At 39.1% G+C, this 5065-nt stretch overlaps 2 non-coding genes across 2 annotated transcripts; both read right to left on the bottom strand.

Annotated features, from left to right (window-relative positions):
• Positions 1–2584: 2584 nt before the first annotated feature.
• On the bottom strand, positions 2585–2657 carry trnav-cac (transfer RNA valine (anticodon CAC)). Its single transcript has one exon. It is a non-coding gene; the product is annotated as a tRNA-Val (tRNA).
• A 441-nt stretch (positions 2658–3098) lies between these two features.
• trnac-gca (transfer RNA cysteine (anticodon GCA)) lies at positions 3099–3170 on the bottom strand. The gene has a single exon. It is a non-coding gene; the product is annotated as a tRNA-Cys (tRNA).
• Between the last annotated feature and the right edge of the window lie 1895 nt (positions 3171–5065).

The raw sequence follows: 5065 nt of genomic DNA, 5'->3' as shown, positions 1-5065 counted from the left end.
GCATTTCTGTTGTTTATTTTCTTCTATCCAGCCACCAGTCAACCACAGGAAGATATCAGACAGGAGAAAATATATGGAAAATGAAAAAGGATTTAAGCACGAAGATAATAAGTGTAATACAGCTTTAAACTGTTGTTGTAATTTCCAATAGTTTTTTAAAAGTGTTTCTGTTTAAATTAATTACATTTTTTGTTTTTGTTCTTCTGAGCAAAAAATATATAGATCATAGATTTTCCCCTAATCTACAGAAGACACTAAATAAAAGACTCATTAAATAAATTTGCCAATAGCGTAGGTTTTGCCCATTTGTCCGTAAGAATTTGAATTATTTAAAACACAATAACATTGAATATTCTTCCTTATTTTTAAATATATTTTAATATGTCAAAATAAGCATATTGTTTGAATTTTAACATATATACTGTAACATTGTTTAAAAAAAAAGACTTTCCAAAAACTTATTTTAAACTTTAACAGTACACACTTTACTTACATTTAATGTGCTTTCTACACAAAATACTTTTGTAAATTTATTTTGATGTGTACATCTTAACGTAAATAAGCCATGGTTTTAATACAGTTAAAACAAACAAACAAAAACATATAGTAACACCATGGTTGATGTAGTAAAACCATTGTTTTGCTAATAGTAATCAATACACCAAAAAAACATGGTTACTACTACTTTTACCACAAAAACATGGTTAATTTTCGTAATTTTCGTGATTTGAAAAGCTTACCTTCTATCTCCGGAGAATTAGATTGAATGTAATGTTAACTCATTTCTCCAATCAGCGGCGCGATTTGCATGTCAACTTGATTGCTGATTGGCTCTTTCAGTCTTGGCAGGAATTGATTGGCTCATATATCGGATTTGCGTTAGGACCTGTTTGGATTTAGTTATGAGCTGTTCGCAACTTGTTCGGACCTCAGTCGGAAGTGTTCCGACCTCGTTCTGACCTTGTTCGGAGGTATTCAAATGTTGTTAGGAATAGTTAAGCTGTCCGATCGTTAGCAGTTACGGCCACCTCGTCACGGCCACTGTACTCGGAACGGCTACTTTTGGGCATTTCGCTAATCCTAACCAACCAGCAAGTACATAGCAGCATGAGTCAAGTTGATTCAACTGTTGAGGTAATGAAACGCAATATTTTCAAAGCGTTCATATCAGCCTAATGAAAGGTAAAGGCTGAGAAGAGAACTGTGGATTAGCAATCCATCGCCTTAGACATGTTTGGAAATCATAAAAAGGACTGACCTTTAAATGATAGGGTTTTTTATTGTTTTCAACAGATTTCAACATGAAACAGGCGAAAACCATTCAAGACTTTACATAAAGACAACAAGAGGTTTTCGTTGGCCTAAATACCCAGCCAAATTGCTGGGTAATGTAGACTGAACCTCAAAAACCCTCACCCGCCGTAAGTTTAACTCTCACATACCCACGATCAGGTTCGCAAACTGATTTAACTCTTCACGTTATTAAATCAATGTGGCTAAAACCCTTTCACATCTTTAACAAAGTGTTTATTTCAGAGGAACCAAGAACCTTTCGCGTGTGAGGCGAGCGTGTTACCCAGCTAACAGAAAAAAGTTCTAAGAACGTTCCCTGAAAGTTCCCAAGGTTCCCAAAAACTTTCTGCCAACGGAAAAAGTGTCCAGTTTTCATGACGTTCTAAGAACGTTTTTGTGTTGTCTCAACGTTAGAGGAATGTTACATTTTACCATTTTTAAACATTATGACAATGTCATGTTTTAATGATCTCATTTACATTATTGACATTATCGAATAAACTTTTGATTAGTAAATTAATTAGGTGATGATCTTTACCATTATGTACCAACTACCACAGAATTTCATTAACTTTACATGTTCATAACAAATGTGGTGTATAAACACAAAGTTAACACAACCAGGGAAAAAACTAGCAAGCAAAAAGTCAAGAGTCAAGAGTCCAACTAAAACAAACACTAATCACAATAATGGTGACTTAAAAGTAAACAAAACATCAACATCTAAACCTAATAAGTGAATTGTGTTTTCTACAGCAATATATTTACTGAACATTCATAAATAATGTTTTATAAAAAAATAAAATGCAATGTTTCTCTATCATTTACATAACAGTCAAACAAGTCAGCATAATAAACAGTTGTTGTTTTAAACATTGTGTGAACATTAAAACATGACATTGTCATAACGTTTAAAAATGGTAAAATGTAACATTCCTCTAACGTTGAGACAACACAAAAACGTTCTTAGAACGTTTTTGGGAACCTTGGGAACTTTCAGGGAACGTTCTTAGAACTTTTTTCTGTTAGCTGGGTAACCACTACACCACAGAAACCTGCTCATTTGGATTTTCGGTTGTTTTTATTGATTCGGCCACACATTTTCTTTCTGTGCAACACTCCCCAAAGGGGCAATGCTTTTAGCACACTTGCGAACGGGCCACCTGTCACGTGTGAGGCGGAAACCTACCACTGCCTACCACTGTGTGTAATTTTGAAAGTGCTTCATGACACAAGCAGTAAAGTGCATCACGAAAGACATTTGACTGGCTTTGTATCAAAACGGACGTGTCGTTTCTGCTCGGTTTCGAACCAAGGATCTTTTGCGTGTGAGGCAAACGTGATAACCACTTCACTACAGAAACCTGTTTGTCAAGCTCTCTGGTTGTTTGAACCAGTTTTGCCATATATTTTGTCTGTGAGCCACACATTTTAAAGGGAAAACCCCTAGGGGTCGTTTAAAGGAACTGCACATACTGCATGAGAAAGGTGTGAAATCCTACAGTTTGTGTCCGGCTTTAGCGTTACAACCATGGTGGGCAACGTCGGCCCTGTAATGCTACAGTCCTGCAGATTTTATTTCCAACCCTGATAATACCTAGTTTTATAGTTTTCAGCCAATCCTTTAGAACCTTTATTAGCCACAGAGCTACGATAAGAGGTGGAGATAAATTCTGCAGGAAGGCAGCACTCCAGGAATGACGTTTCCTACACCTGCGTTAGAAGGTTCCAGGATGACTTTTGAGTCAGAAACATTAGCACGCCGAACTACCTCAAGAAGATGCAAACATTTGGGCTCATTTCTAAGGGGGCACCCGGATTTGAACCGGAGACCTCTTGAGCTGCAGTCAAATGCTCTACCACTGAGCTACACCCCCGTGAAACCGACACCACGCTGAAGAATTGAAAAAGCTTCATGTCTTATACGTCACAGCAATTAAAGCCATCGTGAGAATGTCCAAGTGAACGTGGGACGCCTCTATCTGCTGTTAAATGCTCTAGCACTGACCTGTACAAATTGTGCTAGAGACAACGTATGATTTCAACCATTCCGCTTATGTTTTGAGTTGTGATGATTCCTGTACTGTACTGTTCCAATTACACTGAACATCAACAAAGGCAACCCCTCAACCCAGTCTTTACCACTTTCTAGACAGTAGGCACGTAGGATGGACTTTAGTCTGAAAACCCTCAAGTACCCCCTTGAGAATCTGGATTTAAAATGCAGAGTGCTAACAGTAACATCCTTGAAGTTATTAGTATCTTGCCACCGCTTGCCGGATAATGTCTTGCAGTAAACTGGAAGAGTTATTTGAGAAAGTCTGATGCTCTTGCTTTCTAGTGAGCCCTTTCCTGTTGCCACATCTCAGAAGCAACATCACATTTGAACTCAGATTGTTACATTCAAAGGCCAAAGCGCTTACCATTACACTATGAAAACCACTACAAGACGTTTTGCCATGAAGTTAATAGTTCTAACAGAAACACCATGTGAACTTGGTTCAACATAAAATTCAAAGAGAGCAAAGGAAGGTTTTACTGAGATTTGATCTCACATTGCTGGATTCAATGTCCAGAGCGCTAAAAATTAAACCATGGAACGTTTGTCGCATAATGTTTTGAATTAGAGAGGTAATTATCTGAGGAAATCTGAGGCTTGTGGTTTCCAGAAAGCCCATTCCCACTACCACAAATCAGTAGAAACATTATGTAAGCTACTCCCACCTTAAGAAGATTTCGTCAAGATTGAACTTGGATCACTGGATTCAAAGTCCAGAATGCGGACCATTTCAACATACACCAAACAAGGCACCATGCAAACCACTGGAAGCCAAGTACTGAGTGACACATTTACTGAAGCGAGACTCATTTAATAAGGTGGCTTTGGTGTTTTTCGAAGGGATCTTTACCACTGCCAAAAACTAGAAATAGCTCTGCACAAGCTTTTGCAAATAGATAAGTTCCACCAAGATTTGAACCCGGATCACTGGAGTCAGACGACAGAGTTCTGCTTCATGCAAAATGTACGGCTTGCAGCATTACAGATTTTTTGCAGGTGATTTCGAAATTGTGGCTTAAATGCCTTGGTATCTTTGAGAAAACATTTACTAGCTGTGACAGAATGCTATCCAAAGTCCAACTAGGTTGTATTTCAAAGACAGCACAAGCACATAACAACAAGCACATAACCAGAGGTGTAAAAAGTACTCAAAAATGTTATGTCACACCCAGGGGCTGGCTGTTACTTGGCTAAAGCCACGCCCCTTCTCAACTTCCACCTCGAGGAGGTCCCCAAAGCCAACCCAATGACCAGACAACAACGAGGACAGGTAAGTAATAAAACAAGCTTTATTTAAATATTTAAAATGTACTGGGGAAATGGGGAAAGGGAAATTAAAACTAATCTCAAACTCTGCCCTCCAGGTGGGCCACGGCCAAAAGTGTGTCAGAGCAAGGGGACATAGGGGGTCTAGGGCTAAGACCAAAGGGGGAGACGTGAAAAGCAGGCTCCTGCCTGTTCCCGTTATCCGTGGCGCCCTCCTCTTCTTTCCTGGAGGCAAATGTAAAATAGTGTGAGTATATTGGAGTTAACCCTCTGTACCTGAATTCAGCTCTGCGGGGACTTCACCGCTCAGGTGTATACAACGCTGATATCCAGCTCACTCTCCTTCCTTCCTCGTGCCTCCGGCGGCAGCTTGGCGGTATACAACTATTGGTAAGTGTAACGTTCCACAGTTCGTCCTCCTAATGTTTTACTCCTTTTCCCCTCTTG

The sequence above is a fragment of the Paramisgurnus dabryanus genome, chromosome 14 (genome assembly GCF_030506205.2).
Source record: "Paramisgurnus dabryanus chromosome 14, PD_genome_1.1, whole genome shotgun sequence".
In the NCBI taxonomy this organism is placed as follows: Eukaryota; Metazoa; Chordata; class Actinopteri; order Cypriniformes; family Cobitidae; genus Paramisgurnus; species Paramisgurnus dabryanus.
The sequence above is the reverse complement of the archived record's forward strand: the minus strand, read 5'-3'. Positions and strand labels throughout refer to the sequence as shown.